At 32.0% G+C, this 22366-nt stretch overlaps 1 long non-coding RNA gene across 1 annotated transcript; it reads right to left on the bottom strand.

The window, feature by feature from the left end:
* Window positions 1-1831: 1831 nt before the first annotated feature.
* LOC136068567 (uncharacterized) lies at window positions 1832-12721 on the bottom strand. Its single transcript, XR_010629930.1, has 3 exons — window positions 12634-12721; window positions 7153-7199; window positions 1832-2283 (listed from the first exon to the last, which is right to left on the bottom strand). It is a non-coding gene; the product is annotated as an uncharacterized LOC136068567 (long non-coding RNA).
* Window positions 12722-22366: the final 9645 nt, after the last annotated feature.

The raw sequence follows: 22366 nt of genomic DNA on the forward strand, positions 1-22366 counted from the left end.
ACTTAAGTTTAGCTTGTCTTGGCTTGATTCATTAATCAAACCGAGCTCGAGCTCAATATTAAGCTCAAACTCAAGATTTTGAGATCACGATCCAATACAAGTATATTATCAGGCCCATATTAACTATTAAGCATATCCTCAAGCTCTTTTGACTTCGATGATGGTCTCAACTCACAATCAATTAAAGACTTAGTAAGATATGAGTTAATTAATAATCTCACAAGTAAATATATATACATTTTGGATAAATTTTAGGGAGCTTTTTTCTACTTGGAGGCCTTAGGAAATTGTCTAAATTGCCTATAGCTTTAGCAGGCCTTGTTTTCATGAGATGATAATTGCAGGGGGAGGAGGGGTGGGGTGGGTTGTTCACTTGAGAGTTGAGACTAATAAATTCTTTACACTCATTTGTCAGTCTCAATTAACTCTCAAGTGGCATTCCCCCCCCCCCCCTCCCCTCCAAAGTTATTGTATCATGATGGAGTTATCCTTAAAATTTTCAAAATCACCAAATAGCCTTTTAATTTTAAAACTAATCAAAATACCTCTATAACCATTAAATGATCCAATATCCCCTTAAAAACTTCAAAATGATAGAATTCCTCTAAATTTTCCAAAATTATTAGAATACCCTTTCAAAACCTTCAAAATACCCAAAAACCGTTAACCAAAATACCCTTAAAACCACTAAAATAATTGGGGGGGGGGGGGGAATACCGTTTGAAATTCTCTAAAATAAGACCTACTAAACCTATAAAATGAAAAAAAAAAAAAAAATACCCCCTAAGATATTTACAATAACCAAAAATAAATAAATGAAAACATCCACAATAACCAAAGTAACCTACAAAATTACCAAAATAATCTTGAAGCCTCCAAATGACCAAAAAATACCTTCAAAAACCTGTAAAATCACTTAAATACCCCTACAACCACCCCAAAAACAACTTTAAGTGTCCTTTTATAAGTTTTAAGTGTTTGTAATTTTGCATGTGAATGTGTAATTATTTGATAATTTTTACTAATTGTTTTAGCATTTCCTTGTTGTTGCACTCTTGTTTTGATTTTTGTTATTAGTGTAATTCCCAATAATTTTATTTTGATCGTGTTTTGTTTTGTTTTTTTTAAGTGGTGAATTAAAACTTATTATCTAATATTTACATAAAAGTATAGAAATTTTTTGTAATTTTCAGTGTGGGTGAAAGTACTAAAATCAAAGACCAAAAAATATTCAAAACCTTCTCAAAAAAAAAAAAATAATAATAATAATAATATTCAAAAGGGCCACAGTAACATTTTCTAGTATTTTTTTTTTTAAAGAAAAAAAACACATTCAAGTCATGGACAGATCCAGGATTTCAAGCTAAATGGCTGGAGCCGAAGTATAAGCAAAAAAAAAAATTACGCCAAATATATAAGCATCTATATAGTATTAACGAATTATAAATACACAAAATCATTATTTTTTAATACATTAAGATTCATCATCTACCAATAAAGACAAAAAAAACACAAAATAATTTTATTTTTTAATACTAGGCTAGCTAGGATTTTTTTTTTTTTTTTTTAAATTAGAGCAATCACAGTAGTGGTGCTAAAAAATTAGCTTTTAGTACATAAAAATGCTACTTTATCTATTTTACCACTTCACTTTACAATACACTTCATATCAAATGTTTTATTTTTTTTTTTGCACTTCATTTAGAATAATACAAACAACTCATTAAAATAATAAAATAAAAGAAAAAATATAAGTTTTTTAATTGAAGGAAGAGAGATAATCTTAAACAACTATCATCTTTGTTAAAAAAAATAATAAAAAAACCAAGAAATTTAAAGTGAGAGAGATAACCTTAAACCACTGTAGTTCTCTTTGCATCTTCAAAGCTGCACCTGGGATCTGATTAAGTGATGTAGAAGCTGCTGACATCCCTGCCATGTGTAATAAGTTATTTTTGTTGGTGAAATCTGGAAAACCCGCCAAACCGTTTTCAATATTAAGACCATGAATAAGGCTAAATATTTTGGCTCGACGATACTCGACAGCAACCGAAAAAATGCTTCTTGATCTTGCATCATGGCTCCACACAAGTTGTGGATTCGCTTTCACCATTTCGAAAACAATCGCAAAAATCCCTTCCTTTGTTGCACGGAGGATGGCATCTTCAACGCGACCAGCCTTTATTTGTTGAATATTTGAAATTGATAACTGGTCCCTCATGCGTCTCAGGAGTTCATTGGATAGGAAGTGGGCCAACTTCATTTCATATAGATGCTTGATACCTTGGTTAATAATCAAAACATTGACAACTTAACTATTATAAAACAAAAAAATCACAATTTCTTTTACTCGTAACTATCTAAGCTACCTTAAAGATTAGAGTACTCCATTTAAGGCGGGCTTGAGATTAATATCTACAAGTCTCATTTACTTGTCCCCTTCATTTACTTAGCAAAGAGAAAAGAATTTATGATCCCATTGACATAGTTTGATAGTTTTAAGAAGTGAGTAAGCATGTGTGCTTATAATAAGTAACCAAATTACCTAATAAGTTCAGAGTATTATTTTTGAAGTGAGCTTTAAGACTAACATTTGTAAACTCTATCCACTTGTATTCTTCATTTTCATTTGGTGAGAATAAGCAAGTGAAAACATTAAAACTTCAAAAATTGGAGGGAATGTAATAAAGAACCAATTGGAGTCAATGTGATGTTAATACTTTCAAAATGGACATGGGAGGAAATGTAAATTTAAAAGAACCAATCGGAGAGAATGTAATGTGAAATTTTCGAATATAAAATTAGATTCTGGTAGAAATATGAAAGTTGAAACTCTAAATTTTGAGTTTTGATTATGAAGGGAATGTAACTTTGAAAAAAAAATTTAAATAGTTATTTTAGGAACTATGTCTGTTCCCATTTTGAACCAATTTTTTTAAACAAAAAATAACCAAACTAAAAACAATTAAAAATTAGTTATACTGTTCTTAGTTGGTGTCATTTTTTTCTGAAAAAAAAAAAAAAAAGTTGATTTCAATCAATGAATTGTCAAACACGCAGAAGAAATCATGTGAAGTCAAACAATTAAAAATGAGTTATATTAAAACCAAATATGAGAGAAAATCTAATTAAATTTTAAATTGGATCTCAATTGAAGTCTAATTTTGAGTCATGTGTCAAAAAATTTCTTAAGTTGGTGCATATATTTTTCACTCATTGCAAAAAAGAGGAGTTTGTTAGTTTTATATTAAAGGTGGCACCACTTTCAATACAAATTATTTCTTTTTAAAATATAATAATTCTATAGAAAATTGAACTTTTAGTTTTAAAATTTTCATTTATTTCAAGAAAATTAGAAAACTCCTTTAAAAACACAATTTAAAAAAATATATATAAGAATTTTATAGGGATTATAATTGAGTAAGATAATTTCAAAATAGATTTTTCCTATAAATATAATTAAAAAACTTAAATTGTAATTATAGTTAACATAAGCGATAATTTATATGAGGACGAAATTAACTTTAGGAATATAATTGGAAAAGAAAATTTGTTAGCCTCTAAAAGTGAACTCTTATTTTTTCCCAAGGCCCCCACCAAGAATAAATTTTTTTATTAAATTATAATATAACGATCAAAATCATAGTTTATGATATTGACTCTGAAACATAATATAAAGACCAAAGTCATAAAGTAAACATATAAAAAAAATAAAAAATAAATAAAAAAATCTACAACAAAGGTCAGACTATACTAGTCCAAAAACCAAAAAAATCAAACAACAAACAAAATAAAATGTAGATTTTTAAATAAATAAATAATGTAAATTGCAAACTTCGTTCCTAAAGTTTGAGGGTGTTTGAATTTTATACCATGAAATTTCAAATTTTGGATTTTACCCCCCGAAGTTCTGTTCTATTTGCATCAATAACCCTTCATCTATATTTTCCATTAAGTGTCACATAAACTTGCTACATATGTTTAGTTCATCCAATAAAATAATTCATGTAGGGGACTTGGGCCAGGTGATTAGTACTGACCCACCAAACTTAGCCCCAAAACCTATAAGCCAAAAATAACTTGGGGATTCAGGCCGGCCTGAGTCCTGTCGGGATGGGCCCAGCCCAATAGTAAGTGTAAAAGGATCTAGAGAGCGATACTCGATGAACTCGTTAAGTGTTCGGTCGCATCTCGGCCCAATACTAACCATCCAGACAATACAAGATTAACGAGGAAGTACAGAAGTTTAGATAGTCACCGAACACTAGGAGTGCTTTTAGGAAGTCCTTGTTGAATACTATTTGGCGTCTGGAATAAGTTTCAAGAGAATCCTCAGAAGACATGTGTGGGTTCTTTTTTTTCTTTTTTCTTTTTTGGGACAACACACAAGTCCAAGTAGAAACAAGGATCCTAGGCCTTGTGCTTAAGTTTAAGGGACTGGACTTGGTTCACCGCAGCTAAGTTGAACTAATTTCAAACTAGGTTGTGCACAAAACGTGGATCCAACAATACATACAAACTAACACATGGAAAATACATACGTATTGCGTAGTAAGGAATAGTAAAGAATGATATAAGTAAAGGGAAAATGAAGTAAAACATTAGGGATCCTCAAGATAATAAGAAATGCTTCATTATTTTCTTAAGTTTTCAATACATTATGCTCTCATTGCACTAGGATATATCAAAGGTCCAAATAAATTCAAAAATCACAGACTTAAATAACTCTTTTAGGCTTCCAAGACTTATGAAGTTTGAATCCCTTTGAATCCAAGTGTATTCTCTAATGTCTGTTTCAGGATCCCGGATGGTGTTTTCCCTTTCTTTTCCTTTTTTGAATTCTAAAGGAGTTTTCTAAAGGGTCTTTTCTCTCTGATTCCCTATAGTTGAATGATTTTTAATGTTGGCTCCCCCTTCTTTTATAGTGCATTCTTAGGGTTTTTGGTGTACCAATGTTTCCTGCCATTTGTTGTCCTGGGAACTAATATTGTGGCTGGTCCCTTCCTTATTTCCTTACTATTTTCCCCTTTTGAGATTCCCTCTCCAAAAGTCCCTAGCTGGCCTTCCTCTTCTGGGAGGTCCTAAGGATTGACTTCTAATTTTATTTTCCCAAAACTTCTAGATACTGCTTTTCAAACCCACTTTTTGGCTACTTTACCTTTTTTCATTTTCTCAAAATGGGCAGATTCCTTTCTAGCAGGCTAAAGGTCCCCCAGCCACCTTCCTTCATGGTCCATCTCCCTGGGTTCCCCGAGGTACCAAACCTTTCTTCATGAAGTGCTGGTTCCTAAGTCTTTTGCCTTTTCTGCATCATTGAGTGGCTGATGGGACATATCTTCTCTCATTTTTGTGTTCCTGGGCATGCTCCCTTGAGATGTCTCAATCCCAACCTAGACCTGCTACATATCCTGAGGATCCTAGGTTTCTGAGAATCCCCAAGTATCTTGGTTTAGCTTTCTCTCTAGGTTCCCCAGCGATTTTCTCCTTTAAGGGCTGGGTTGAGCTTCTCTTTTTCTTTGCTTCTTAAGGCCCAAAGCTTACCCATTCATCGGTTTGGGCCTATTCCTACTTATTTTTAGTGAGTTTGGGCCTTACCCTTTCCTTGAAAGCCCAAATGGTTCTTAGATTTCAATTCTTGTATTTGTTTTGGGCTTTGATATAATATTGTGATATTTTGGACCTCAACAATGTGATAATCGCTTGGGATTTTGGGTGAAAGTGGGATTACATGAAACTTGGTGAAACGTTAATGATTTAAACCCCACTCAAAAGAGATATAAGGAAAGGAAGAGAGAAAACACCATAAGGGAGGACAAAAGAACTAAGGGAAAGATACGAGAGAGAAGAATAGGCAAGCTCTACAACAGAGAGAGTATTTGGGCTAGCAACCACCCTAGTGCTCTTAGTTGGGTTATTTAGGCTTCACTTAAGGCTAACTCATAAGACTGTGAGGAATCCCACCAACAAATAGATTTAGGGCCCAAATTCACCCTCTTACTTATCTACGTTAGTATGGTTGGGGCACAACAATGCCGCATTATATCTATTGTTCCATGTCATTTTTAATTTTTTTTTAGGCTACAAAAATGATGTGTCATCATTTTATTGGATAAATTGAACACATGTGGCAATTTTATGTGACACTTAATGGAAAATATAGATGGAGAAGCTACTAATGCTAATGGAATAGAACTTCAAGTGGTAAAATTCAAATTCTGAAATTTTAGAGTATAAAATCCAATACTTCCAAACTTTAGGGGTGTAGTTTGTAGTTTAACCTAAATAGAATGAAATAGTAATACTAATAAACTAAAACTATAAAACTAGAGTTAGAGCTACATAATATCAAACCTGAGATGTTGATGGTACAATGGACGAGTAAATTTATACTAAGTGTCCCTATATTTTAAATGGGCCTCAATTTGTGCTTACTGTCATTCCATCTCATTAGAAAATTTTTGAATGTGTAATACTTGCAACAATTTAAAACTATTTTAAGTTCATTTAAAACTACTTCTAGCTCATTCTATTTAGATCCTATTTGAAATTACTCCCACTATATTTAAAACCTATATTTTCTTTCAAAAACTTATTATTAGTTCAAATATAAAATTGAATGACAAAGTATAATATGTTCTAAAAATTAGTTGTTTCATATTTTTATTTGAAAAATGCACGCATGAAATAAATTTACTACATCACAATAACATAAGCTAAGATGTAACATAATTTTTTCCCCCTAGTATAAAATAAACAAGCACTAAAATTTTTACTTTTTACCAAATGATAATCTAAAATGATTTTTTTAAGAGTTAGCAAAATATAATATTGACGATATTTATTTATGGAAGAATTACACTATGCATCTAATTACATATTTTAAAATTTATTCATGTATAAGCATAAGGTTACAAGTTAGTTAAATTAATGTGCAAAACTTAGACATAATTTTTTAGGTTTAGTACATTAGAATTTCCAATTAAATTTAAACACATAGTTATATTATCTAATAAAACATAAATAGTGTTAATATTTTTTAAATATATATATATATATATAAAATTCAAAAAAATTATATGTTTAAATTTAATTATATAATCTAATTTATTGTACCTAAGGAATTATAATAAATTGAGTTGAAAAGTACAATACCCAAAAGAGTTCGGAGATTTGAAACTAGTTGCTCAATGAAGATAGCCCTGCAATGTAAAACCTTGCTCAATTGTGTATTTGAAAATTATTACTCTATATGAGAACAGATTATTTATATATATATATATATATATGTAAAACCTTAAATTCTAATTCTAATTTCAAATTAAATACTAAAATTTAAATTTCATTCTTTTCCATCCTATAATTCCACATTGTTGTGAAATGCTTTCATAACTGTTTTCTATGATGAAAGCCTCGAAAGAAATATGGAGTAGTAATCCTAATTGAAAAAAATTAAAAAAATAATAATAATAATTCACAAAATTTGATTGTCAATGTTAGTCATCACATTGGAAGAGATGGTGCAAGCATGAATACAAGCAGATGATACAAGCACAGATGCAGAAGCATGAAGACAAGCCACTGAAGCTATTATCTGCTTAAGCGACAAGTAGTTTTATTTGTATAGGCTAAACAATATTTAGATAAGCTTAAAATTATAATGTGGAAGTTAGTTAGTTGGCCACGTCTACAAACTCTTAGCTGTTAGTTCCTAATTTCCCAGTTCTCTAATTATGTATTTAAAGAACAGTTTCTCAAAAAAATGTATTTAAAGAACAAATTTCTATGATTGTATCCTTCTAACATATCACAGTTTACAACATTTTCTCTTTCTCTATTTTACTTTCTCCCAAACATTATGATTCTCAATATGGTATCAGAGCATTTTTCACGTTTCTTTTAGTTGAGTCTATACCTACAATTAACAAAGTTTTCTTTCTAGTTCAACGAGAGAAAAAGCAAAGATTTGTAGTTTTAAGCATACTTTTGTAGTTTAATCTGCTGTGATAGCAACTTGAACTGAAAGCTCTTATGGTCATGGTTTTAATTCCAAGAATAAGGATTGTGCAATTTTTTCTTATTGTGATTTAAAAGGTCACATTGTTGACAAGTGCTACAGGGTTTATGGATTTCCTCTGGATATAGAAATAAAGGAATGGGAGGAGGTCAAATGCATCAAGCTGTTGCGGCTACTATGGTTCCTAACAAAAAATTGCATCTGAAACTCAGTTCATTCTTTCACAAGAACAATAACAGTGTCAAGAGCTAATGAAATATGTGGCTATGTTGAGTTCTCGATTGCTGAAATGGGAACTGCAAGCAAAGACATTCAAGCATCACCAACATTGGTTCAAAACTCAGAGCCACAAGTTGCTAATGTGATGAAACAATCTCAGCCTTCAGGTTCATATTCACAACCTTCAACCTTTGCAGCTTGCTTTTAATCACATGGCAGGAAATTTGTTTGATCATCTCTTAAACATTTAGTATTTTCAGCCAATTTCACTGCCCCTAATTTCTTCCCAAGATTGGATTTTAGATATAGGGGCTATAGACCACATGATTCAATCTATTTCCTACTTTACTACTATCACTTCGGTAGTAAATCTTACTTTTAATCTTCAAAATGGTGACAAGGCAATTGTTACACATGTAGGAATGGTATAGTTAACATCTACTCGTACCTTGCATAATGTACTCTGTGTGCCTACTTTCTCTTTTAATCTAATTTTTGTGAGTCAGTTAACAAGAAATCTTTCTTGTTGCTTAATCTTCTTAGATACCCTTTGCTTTATCCAGGGCATACTTCCATTGCAGACGATTGGATTGGGTAGAGCAAAGGAGAATCTATATCTCTTGGACACTACTCTTACTACATACCCTTCATTCACGTTTCCATCCATTGTTTCAAAATTTTCTTGTATGAAAAATCTTTCAGCAGTTTTACCTGCAAGTTTTAATTCCTTTTCTTCTGTAAAAAATAAAAGCCAAGATTTACATCTATGGCATGCCAGATTGGGGCATCCCTCTATATCTAGGCAATTGCTGTTACCTCATTGTATTCCTCAAATTGTTGTTAATAAAGATGAGAAATTTACTTGTACATATGTCCTTTGGCAAAGCAGAAACGGTTAACTTTTCCTAATGCTAACCATCTTTTACATGGTTAACACTCAATTTAATGCTAAAATCAAATGCTTTAGATCAGGTAATGCTCCTGATCTTAAGTTACTAAAAATTTTTAAATCTGAGGGTACGTACCTCAGTTTTCATGTATAGCAACACCTCAACAAAACTCGGTGGTTGAAAGGAAACATCAACATATTTTACAAGTGGTTAGAGCATTAAAATTTCAATCTCAAATACCCATCCATTTTTGGGGTGAGTGTGTATTAACTGCTGTGTATCTAATTAACAGATTGCCTTGTCCCTTATTGCATAATAAAAGCCCCTATGAGCACTTGTTTCATCCTCCTCCTTCCTATGAATATGATCACCTTAGAACTTTTGGGTCCTTGTGTTTTGTTTCTACATTCTCACAACACAGGCAAGTTTGATCCTAGAGCCCAACCTTGTGTATTTATTAGACATCCTGCTGGCATTAAACATTACAAGGTTTTAGATCTAGCTACTAGGTCTATCTTTGTTTCTCGAGATGTTCAGTTTCATGAGGATGTTTTTCCTTTTAGAGAGTCTTCATCCATACTTGATACTTATGTCTCTTCATTTCCTGATCCTACCTCAGAACCTTTTCCAGTTGATTCTGCAGAATTTTTACAATTTCAACCTGATCCTATTGACTTAGATCCTGTCTTACCTAGTCATCAATCTCTTGATACTCCAATACCTAGGAAATCTACCAGACCTCATAAACCTTCATCATATCTTCAGGATTATCACTGTCATTTGGCTTCAAGATTGCCTTTGTCTCTTCCTAATCCTGCTTATCCCATTTCTAAGTCCTTGTCCTACTCCAAACTGACCCATCCTCAAAAAGCATACAGTATTGCTTTACTTACCAATGTTGAACCCACATACTATCACCAAGCTCCTCAGTTTCCTGAATGGCAAGAAGCTATGCAACTTAATTATCTGCCTTGGCTATTAATGATACTTGGACAGTCACTTCTTTGACTCCTGGCAAGCAAGCAATTGGTTGTAAATGGGTTTACAAAATTAAACTCAAGGCTGATGAAAGTATAGAAAGATATAGGGCTAGGCTGGTTGCTCAAGGGTGTACATAGCAAGAGGGGCTTGATTACTTTGAGACATTCTCCCTTGTGGCCAAATTTGTCACTGTCAGGACACTCTTGGTAGTGGCTGCAATTCGGGATTGGCACATCATTCAGCTTGATGTAAATAATGCATTCCTTCATGGTGATCTTCATGAAGAGGTCTCTATATGCATTTGCCTTTGGGTTATGTCACTGCTATTCCCAGCAAAGGGGAGGTTAAAGTTCACAGATTAAACAAGTCATTCTTTGGATTGAAGCAAGATAACAGACAATGGTTTGCTAAGCTGACCAATTCTATTCTTGAACAAGGTTTTGAACAGTCTAAATCAGATTACTCATTGTTTACAGGAGTAACAGAAGGCATAGTTCTTATTGTGCTTGTATATGTAGATGACATATTAGTTGCGAGTAATAAGCTTGAAGCTGCAAACAGTTTCAAGTCATACCTGCATGACCAATTCAATCAAACTCAAGGATTTGGGACCTATGAAGTTCTTTCTTGGACTTGAAATAGCTAGATCAGCTAAAGGTATACACTTTTGTCAGAGAAATATACCTTGGAGTCTATGGAAGAAGCTGAAGTTTTGGCCTCTAAACCAGCTAAATTTCCTATGGATCAGAATTGCAGATTATCCGAAACAGTGGTAAGCTATTACAAGATGTTACTAAGTACAGAAGGTTAGTTGGGAGGCTTCTATTTTTGACTCTTACAACCAGACATCACCTACAGTGTGCATCAGTTGAGTCAATTCATGGACATACCAAGATTGCCACATAGAGATAGACTGTCATCTTTGAGAGAAAAGATACAAGCTGAGCTGATCAAAACTTTCCATGTTCCCACTAAACATCAACTGGCAGATTTGTTTACCAAACCTCTTAGTTCACAATTGTTCACAGCTTTACTTAGCAAGATGGGCATCCTTAACATCTTTGCTCCATCTTGAGTGGGAGTGTTAAGAGATTGTGCAAGCATGAATACAAGCAGATGATACAAGCACAGATGCAGAAACATGAAGACAAAGTTACTGAAGCTATTATCTGCTTAAATGACAAGTAGTTTTATTTGTATGGGCTAAACAACAATAGATAAACAAGCTTATAATGTGGGAGTTCGTTAGTTAGTTGGACACGTGTACAAACTTTTAGCTATTAGTTCCTAATTTCCCGCTTCTCTAATTCCTATTTTTATTTTCCCATTTATTTAAAGAACATATTTGTATCAATCTAACATGTCATAGTTTACTACATTTTTTGGTTCTCTCTATTTTCCTTTCTCCCAAGCACTTTGATTCTCAATAAATAGGATGAGAGATCAATTTAGGGAATGAACTCCAAAAAAACTCTCACTTTGGCTTCCCTGCTCATAACCTAAATAAAAATTGTTAGCATTTTGCAAAAATTACTGTCTATTTTAGAATAAAAATCTATTTCCACTATTTTGGCTAACTATTTTTCAAAGCACCCACATTTGATTTTCTATTCTAAACTCTTAATAGTTTTTTGCTCTTTACACACAACAATCACCATCCACTATCTTCTTTCACCCTAAGGAAAACCACACAAAAAAAAAAAAAAAATAGTAATTTTGCATAAGCTATCATTACTTGTATATTTGCACGAGTATTGTAGCAAAATCCTATTTTTCATAACCAATTCATGATATGATGTGGGTGGTTTTTGGGTTTCCTTGACTATTCTTTAGACTTTATGCTATTTTACATGAGCTGGTATGAATGCAATGCTTCTCTATATTCAGGAAAGTATTGTTTAGTTTGCGCGTCCACGTTGGGTGTTTGCATTTTTAGCTTTTTTTTTTTTTTTTTTTTTACGCGTATCAGCCAAAATTTTTACTGTTCATTTACTATTGCGGCTACTATTCATGAACAGCAGTCGCAATATTTGACTTTTTCTGTGAACAGTGCACACCGTGCACTGTTCATGGACCCACAAATTTCACTTTTTAGCAACTTTTTCATTAAAAATGGATCCCACGTAGTATTCACACATTTAAAAATTATTTTGCTACAGTATTTTTCAGTTTTCAGCTGTATCCAAACGGACCTTTAGTCCCAAACACTTATATATTATTTTTTGTGTGTTAGTAACTATGGGAAAAAAATGGGTGTTCTAAAAAGTGGGAGAAATTTAAAATGAATTATATGTATATATTAAATAAGTAATATTTAAATAAAATACAGTATAATGAAAGGATTCTTTTTTCTTTTTCTTTTTTTGAGAAAAATAATATAAGGATTCTAATGTGGATCTTTTGAAAAATAGTTAGCTAAAATAGAAAAAATAAATCCTTATCTTCAAATTTGGAGAAAAATTTAGAGATACAAGATGAATGCTCTTACAACCCAATTCTTGAGAAAAAGAACTTTGGATAGTGACATACCTGATCCAATAATTTCTTTATCATTGCTTAGGTTTCCCGCTGGTTTTGAATGTTCAAACGAATTTCATTGATGGGACCAGCTGATTGAATATGGATACCTTTAAGGGGAAAAAACACAAGCAAAATTATATAATTCGAACTTCACTACATCCTGAGATAAATTGATATTTTGAAACAAAATATTATTATAATTTGGCTTTATCCTAGGAGTGGTGTTTATTACATGCAAATTGTTGTGAAGTCACAATTTCAATTGCTATTTGAGGTATGTGTAAACTATGTAATATAGTTTGTATAGAACAAATTTAACCCTTAGTTCACTGCAAATATTAGCTTGTCTCATTATTGTCGAGATAACGCACCCCCCCCCCCCACCCCCACCCCCAAATTTTTTCCTTCCTTCCTTCCTTCCCTCTTCCCCATTTACATTTAGCATAGCCATGCATATATGGGCAAATATGAAGGACCTATTTTTGTCTCAACATTTTTGTAAATAATCTAACTTTTAGCTCTTTTTTTTTTTTTTTTAAATAAAAAAGTTTGTATTGTCCGTTTTGAAATAGTTTATCTAGTTTTGCACTAAAAGTACTGTATATAAAAATTAAAAGTTAAATAATCATTGATTTTTTGTTGAAAGTATTGTAAAAAAAAAAAATAGAGTGTGACACTAGGACCCACAATAAGCAAAAAAGGACTTAGTATTTTGAGTGTTAGTTTGGATTGCGCTGAAATGAAATTTTAACGCGTTTGCGCCTTTGTCAGTGGGTCCCATGCACTGTTCACGGGACCCACAAGTCGTCTATTTCAATAAAATTTTCATTAAAACTGGGTCTAACGGTACTATTTACACATTTAAAATTATTTTACTACAGTATTTTCAGTTTTCAATTTTTAGCAATAAGCGGTATCCAAACAAACCTTAAGAAAAAAAAAAATCCTAAAATGGGACCTACAAATAGTTAATTTAAACTGACTTTTTGACCAAAACTTTGCAGCAAAATACATGTAATATGGAATGCTAAATGCGAAACGAATAAGCTTGGGTTTTTGTGGAACTCACTTGGGACTCACAAACAGTAAATAAGTTCCAACTAAAAGCTAGTAAAAAGTGGGTGCCAAACTCAACCTTTGTAACATATCTAACATAAAAGTTATAAAAATAAAAAAAATAAAAACTATATCTTTTGATAAACACTATGCAAATAAGGTACTAAAAATAAGCAAATTCCAAACAAATATATTAATATAACTTTCTAAGTGATTTATTTTTTATTATTTTGAGACTCAACTTTTTAAGTAATCCCCCCCCCCCCCCAAAAAAAAAAAACTTTTTTAAGTAACATAATCACGTGGTTAAGACATAAAAAAGTTAATTAATAATAAGTCTCATTTATATTCTGTATGTACTAACTCACATTTTCTGTCGCTTTCTTTTTCATGTATAAAAATAATAAATTATTATAAGGTTATATATGAGTGGAAGTCATCTTTCTTTCTTCTTTTTTATTTTTATTTTTTTTACATTGATTTAAGTTGGGAATTACACATTATACTTGTGAAATATGATTTGGTTTAATGTAAGTGTTGCAAGTCATAAAATATATTTTCACTGTGTGGACACACTACAAGCACATTAAAATTATAGAAATTGTATAATCAAAGTTATAAGACGTTTTAAAATTCTTTTCTTATTAAAATTCTATCATAAAAAACTCCTATATATCTCAAAAATTCATTATTTATTTTAATTTTTTTGATCATTTATCATAATTTTTATTATTAATAACAAAAATTGGGCATTATGCTTGTGCTATGCAACTTGACTTAAGTATTATCTGTATTAGGACGTGCTTTCTCAGTCAACCATACTATACATATTAAAATATTATTAAGATAGTTTTTTTATAAATAAAATTCTGCTTAAATTTCAAGAAATTTAAAATACAATTCCAATAAAAATTCAATTACCAGAACTATCAAGAATTTTAAATAATTTTTACTATTTATTTTAAATTATAAACCCTATAAGTAGAGTTTAATTGATAAAAGCTAAACTTACACAATTATTATTTAAATAATTTGGGTAAATTATATTTTAAACCCTATAATTCTATTATATATTTAATGTTTTAATTTCAAATATTTTATTAAAATATTTTCTTTTGTTTTCATATAAGTTTGGATTAACCCGTACTTTGCATAAGCATACAAATACTATAATATTGAATATGACATCATTTCAGTTGTATTCCTTTAATTGCAACAACTTTAATATTGAATATGACATCATTTCAGTTGTATTCCTTTAATTGCAACAACTTTATAAGAATCCGCATTCTCAAAAAAAAAAAAAAAAAACTTTATAAGAATTCTAACAAATTTAAAATATGACTCAAATGCCAAGAGACTTTTAGCTTAATTTGTTAGTATTTTAGTGTTTCCAAGACATCTAGGGTTCAAATTCCCTCTCCCCATTGTAACTATTGAATTATTAACCAAAAAAAAAAAAATCATATTACATATTAATTTAAATAAATTAATATCATTCCCAAAACATTAAATTAGGATTTCCTATTTCAAAATAGATCCATGCCATTATCGATTATTAAAATAGTCTCTTATAGAAATAATTTCTTACAAAAGTATTCTTAATTTTTCTAATTATAGGATGTTTTAAGGGTTGTATTTTAACAAAAAAGCTATTTTAGCACTCATAGAACCAAAAATCATGCTTTATCGAAGTTCTAAATCTGAATATTTTTAGCAATTCAATATAGTAAACTGCAATTTATAGAAGTTGCTGCAGCAACTAGTTAAAAATAAAACCCAAATTTTATGAGTAAGGTTTTTATGCAACCTTAATTGCAGGAATTTTATACAACCCAATACACAACAATTAAAAAAGTCATTCACATGTATTATTTTAGTAAATCATATGACTCATTATAAATGTCATGGACTATAAATCATGTAGATGTTTTTTTTAACTGCCATATAATGGATTGCATAAAAATTTCTAGAACCAGTTTGCATAAAAACCTTTCTCATTTTTTATTAACACTATATCTCTTCCTTCAATTAAAAAAAAAAAAAAAAACATTCTCTCTCTCTCTCTCTCTCTCACAAAGACAAACGATGAAGATTAAGAGGTGGGTTTGCGGTGTTGTGGGTTCATGGATCGGATAAGTATAGCGATGGCAGGTTAGTGGTGGGGTGGGTTTGGGGTTGGAGTGAGTTTTCTCTTCTCTCTGTCGCTATCTCGTTTTCTCTCTTGATCAAATCAAGCTATCCAAGCTTTATTGATATGGTGCTTTTTGGTTTTGGTTGATCTAGTGGATTTCATTTGTGGCGATGATGGTGGCAAGCTGCTGCCTAGTGGGATGGCGAGTTGGTGGGTTTTGTGGCTGCTAAGGTGTGTTTGTGTGTGTGTTTGTTTTTTTTTTTTTTTTCTTTTTTCTTTTTTTTCTTTTTTTTTTGGATGGTGAGTTTGTATCTAGGGTTGTGGCGGTTGCCATGATGTGTGAGTGTGTGTTGTGGCTGATTGCTCTGATTATTATTTTAATGAGTGCTTATATTTTTTTAATAGGTGATGTGGTAAGAGATGAGATGCAGGTTTTATTGTTTGAGTGTGGTATTAAAATACAAAAATTAAGTGTTTGAAGCCCTAAAAGCTAAAAATTTTAGCTCTATGTATTAATGTATGTGAATGCTCTAAGCCTCTAAGCACAATAAAATTATAGAAACTCTATAATCAAAGTTGTAAATGTTTAAAAATGTTTTTCTTATTAAAATTCTATTATAAAAAATTTCTATATATCTAAAAAAATCATTATTTATTTTCAATTATTTTGATCATTTATAATTTATCATAATTTTTTGTATTAATAATAAAAATTGGGCGTTGTGCTTGTGCTATGCGACTTGACTTAAGTATTATTCGTTGTAGGATGTGCTTTCTCAATGTATTGCACTATAAATATTTAAATTATTAAATTAGTTTGTTATAAATCAAAGTCTACTTAAATTTCAAGAAATTTAAAATACGATTCCAATAAAAATTGGATTACCAGAACTGTCAAGAATCTTAAAGAAGTTCCGCTATTTATTATAAATTATAATCTACAATAATTCTTGGATTTGATAAAAGCTAAACTTACACAATTTATAAAAAATTTGGATAAAATATTTAATCACTAGAATTATATTATCTATTTTGTGGGGATAAAAGCCTGAATTTATATATTGGCCTTGGGCCTTTATTGAAGATGTGGATACGTCCGAGGAGGAGCAAATGATTGGAAAGGCCCCGAATGAAGAACCATGCAAGAAGTGATGAGAGAATATATTTTGTGTTTTTTTTTTTTATTTTTTTTTTTTTTTATACAATATAGAAATTCTACTCTATCTTAATTTAACTATATAAGTTAATATTTAAGTTAGTGAATTGATGAGGTGGCAATATCTTAAACCATTAATTTTAAATAAGAGATGAGAATTTAAAGAAATTTACTTAGCAAAATACTCTAAAAACTCTAGAAGATTTTAATTCCTCTTGGCACATGCACATTTCCACAAGTAATCATCTTAGGCTCTCTCTCCACTGCTTGCTTCCAAAAAAGAAGCAAGGTCCAATAAGGGAAAAATAGCCTTTAAATCGTCTTCATAAGCCATTTGTAGCATTCAAAGTAGACAAAAATAAATAAATAGAAGAGGCATCAAAGGTAAGGATGGTAAAATGTCCTCACCCTACCCTGCACGGGTTTTCCTACCTTTTTGTGGCAGGGATAAGTTTTGCTTGTCCCCGTCCCATCTTACTCTACCTTACCACAAATGTGTGTTTATATATATGTGTGTATTTTATTTAATATTTATTTAAATTATTTTTTATACATATCCTATTTATAAGTTTTGTTGTTACTTATTCATTTACCATTTCTCTCTCTTTCTCAATAAGAAAACATTATTAGAAAAAATAATCAAATTACATAGTATATACACAACACAAATAATATACGCAGCCACCTACAAGAACATCACCTAAATGAACAAGCATTTATAAACTCAATCAAATCGTAAAACAAGAATGACAACTCCAAATAGCCATCCACTCATACAAGGTGCAAAGTAAAATAAACTTTAGATCTAATATAGAATGTTCAATCCCCTCGAATAAGTGACTGTTACATTCTTCCCAAGTAGTCCACATGATGCACAAAGGAGTAGCATTCCAAACAATCGCATTCTTATGCCAATCTAAAGGTCCCTTCCAACAAACCAGCAAATCTACCACCCTCCTTGGCAATTGGCATAGTCCAATGTAGGCTAAAAAAACAAACCACCAAGGACCAAAGCTAGAAAGAAAACTCATAATGCAAAAGCAAATAATGCACAAAATCACTACTATCCTTGCAAAAAGAGCACCACTCAACAACATGAATCTATTTATTACAACGACCCATTGTAAAAATCTTTCCTCTAGTAGCTGTCCATGCAAAGAAGGCAACCTTGGGAAGAACCTTGATCCCTAGACACTCTTCCATGGAAAAGGATTTAGGCTGCCTTGAGAAAGAACATATAGACTTCACCTAAAAAAAACATTGTTCCTTGAAGGAATCCAACCAATTCAATCATCCTTGCCTCTGCCAATCTTGTAAGAATAAAGATGAAGAAAAATTGCAGAACCTCCAAATCTCAATTCTGAAAAGGCTTAAGGAATGTGACATGTCAAAGCAAACTACCATTATACCCTTGCATAAGTTCCCCCACTGTAGCCTCTTGGGGTCGATAAATGTGAAAATTTTATGGTGGAAAAAGCTTCATGAAGAGGCACTTTCCCATACCATGGATCCAGCCAAAATTGAATGCACTGACCATCACTAACTTCAAATTTAAAAAAGAAGAGACACTTAACCAACTTTTACAAAAAAGTAATATTTATTGCACACAAATTGTTTTATACAACTCGAAAAAATTAAAACCTTAAAATGTTTGTGCGGTTGTCCATTAGTGACCCAACTTGGAAATTGTGAAGTTATTTTGTTTCCCTTGACAAAAATCCATATGCCTCGTGGTTGTGGACTTACATTTCTCAACTAACCACTTAGCCCAACAGGCTTTACTAATCTAATTAAAGTTGCTTAAGGTGAGAGGTCTTGTTGCAAGTGTCATTCACTCTATTGCTAATTTGTTATTGTAAAGTTGTTATTTACAACTATATATTTTTGTTGGCTTATATTCCATGCCAAATTTGATTGTAATTTTATTCAATCGTTTGTACCTTGTTTTTATTGTGGGATTTCATTGTAAGGGTTGTGTGATAAAGAGAGTAGTGTGAAGATTCAAGCATTTGAAAACTGAAGAAGTTCTCGCGAATAGCTCGCAACTTAGCATCCCGCGAAGTATCTCATGTGCCTTGCACATACTGAATGCGAAGAGTCAGGCCAGATGGAAACAACTGTGTCTCGCAAGTATTTCGCGAGTAAAGCCTTCCCGCGAGACACCTGCGAGACATTCTGTTCTACCAGTCTGTCCAGTCTAATACACACTTTCTGTGCCTACACTATTTACTCTCACATTACCCACAAATGTTGAGGAGTGCTTCTGAGAGAAAACCCTAGTCAAACACCTTGAAAGTTAGAGATTGTTATACCCACAATCCTCTAAACATTTGTTTTGAGAATTTCCTTAACTCCTACTTCTCCATTTCTATACCATTGAGATGTTGATAACCCAAACACTTACCATATCCTTTCAGAGTGTTAAGTAAAGTTTTGGTGCTGTTGGGAAGCATTAGAAGAAGCCTAGGATGGCAGATGCAACATAGAGCTTGTTGCGGGATCCGAAGAGTTAGACAAGACACGGTTCCAAAAAGTCTTGTTAGAGTAGCAGCTTAGAGGGCTTAGGTACAAATGGTAGATTAGGCTTGGAGGGTCTCTTGCTCATTCATGTATCCCAACTGATTGTCTAGTAGATCGATTTCTACTTGGAGAGCGACAGAGAGGTTTTTCGCGTAGTTCTTCGGTTTCCTCTTTGATAACACATCTTGGTGTTATCTATATTTGCATTTCTCTTCCCTACTCTTGTTCATTTCATTTTTACTACTGTGTTGCTTTAAATATAGATTAGAGTAGTTCTCTTGCTTATACGCTTGTGTTTACACTATTCCGCACTTTGTATTAAGTTAGTGTAAAATCAACCAAGCCGTAACTTTGATTTGGGGGGTCTAAACAACTCTTGTGTTTTCGACACATTTACGAGCTTTCAATTATTTTGTTACACATCATACCCCACCTAAACCCACTTGCTAGCTCATGCATTAACTAAACCCACTTGCACATAAGGTGAACTTGAGCTTGTTTATAGGCCTGGTAATAAACTTGATTTGGGCTTGACAAATAAGCTCAATTTTTAACCCTTAAATTTATGTCACACTTTATATATGTATTCTCATTATGTCTTACATGAGTTTTTCCTGTCTCAAAGAGTGGATTAGCTAGGACTGATTTAGCTCGTTCTATCATTTGAGATGATTTTGAATTTACTCTCTAAAGTTTCAAAATTTAGATTCGTATCCTTAACATTATTTATAATTTGGATTTAAGTCATTTCATCAATGCTATCTAATAAGGTGTTTGTTAAGTGCCAACTAAGTTCAAAATGATATCTTTTTTTTTTTTTTCCTTAAGAAAAAAAAAAGTAGGTTATTTTAATAAATCACTAGTTTTCAAATTTCACCCTTAGGGTTGAGATAATTTTTATTTTTCCACATAAAGTTTTAAAATTTGGATCCATAAAACTACATCATTTTGAGTTTAAATAGCACTTAATGGAGATCTTATTATGATGCATGGATGGAAGGACTTAAATTTAAATACTATATATATAATGTTAGAGATATGGATAACTTTAAGAGACAAATCAAAATTAACCCAAATTTTAAGGATATAAATTACAGTTTTGTATTTTTTTTATATACATATTCAATTTAAATTTTAAATCACTTATCTTTTCAATTCTCTTTGCCATCTCTTCATTTTCCTTGTTATTTTTATCTTATTAGTGTTGAAGTCATCCTATTAGTATTTGCAATTGCAAAAGACCTTCACTTTATCTCACTCCATTATCCAACCCAAGGGGTACCAATGATTGAATCTTGCACTGCCACGCCTAATTTCCATCCATGTTTATAAGACATTTCACGCACTTTTCATTTTCAATTAATTAATAAAATATTAATAAAAAGGGAAAAATACAAAAAATACAAAAAAAATTCTAGAAATTTTGAGTGTATCCAATTAACTCTTTGAGGTAGTATTATTTTTGTGGGGATAAAAACCCAAATTTATATATTGGGCCTTGGGCCCTATTTGAAGATGTGGGTGCATCCGAGGAGGAGTAAATGATTGGGAAAGGCCCCGAACTAGAGAACCACGCAAGTAAATGATAGAGGAATATAGTCCGAGGAGTGTGTCCTCCTCGGATATGAGGAATATCGGTCAAGCAAATACCTAGGCGGTTTAGGTGACCTTCCTGGCAGTTCCAATGATAAGGATGAATTTCAGGCACGTATAAAGATGATAAGAATAGAGAAATATCTAAAGAAAAAGCTACTACCACCGCATTAAATGTCACCGCATTAAATACACTGCAGCAATTTTTCTGACCGCATTTATATAGAGAAAACTCCTAAACAGTGCAGTCTCAGCTGCCATCATTCATGGAGAACCAAAGAAGGTACTTGATAGGACATATACTCAAGTGAAATGCTTAGATGAAGAACAAGTGGACGATCAAGATAGTCTGAAAGAAAACTATATAAATGTAAAAGATCTCTCATGAGAGGGGGATCGAAAAAAAAAAAGGAGAGGAAGAAATAAGGAAGATTTACTGTAGCTCTAAGAATTGTATTAGCTTTTAAAACAAAAGTTTATCTCCTCAGACATCAATTTATTCAAGTTAGTTTGTTTTTGCACTTGCTCATCTTTTAAATCTTTTTTAAACGTTGTTTAATTTACAATCAGTCCAGCACTTTCACCCATTCTCTACAAATTTATTGTATTGGGCTTGTTAGGCTCATATTCCATATCTTTTGGGCTTGGGCTACAAATCTATACCCTACAATTGGCACCGTCTATGGGAAGAGCTTGAGTAAGAGTGAAAACAAAGGTTGATGATGGCTGAATCAGGTCAACAACCAGCAGAATCTAAGGTATCCCAACACGTTGATCCTTTCCTCAACCTGGAGCAGAGAGGTGATCGTGAAGGTAGTGTACATACCACACATACTAATCGAAACCAACCACGAGATGGAAGTCATATGTCTCATGTAGAGAATAACAAGAACATGCAACTGGAGATTAATCATTTAAAAAGGGAGTTGCGCCATGCAAAGAGGAAGCAGACTTCTTCAAACTCTGATGATAATTCTGATGACGAACAAGACGTTACTTATAGACAGAGGTCTCGAACACCAGTTAGTGAATCATTTTCCTATGAAGAAAAACATTATCGTAAATGGCAACCTTGAAGCCCATCACGTGGAGGCGTAGGGAACGATGCTATAAGCAAAGCCTTGAACCAAATTTTCAGATTGCCTTTCACACGTAGGATTGAAGAGGTAAGACTCCCTTGTCACTTTCATCAGCCAATGTTCATTATCTATAATGGTAGAACAAACCCTGTGGAACACGTGAGCCATTTCAACCAAAGGATGGCTATCCATTCCAAGGATGAA

The sequence above is a fragment of the Quercus suber genome, unplaced genomic scaffold (assembly GCF_002906115.3).
Source record: "Quercus suber isolate HL8 unplaced genomic scaffold, Cork oak 2.0 scaffold_122, whole genome shotgun sequence".
Lineage (NCBI taxonomy): Eukaryota > Viridiplantae > Streptophyta > Magnoliopsida > Fagales > Fagaceae > Quercus > Quercus suber.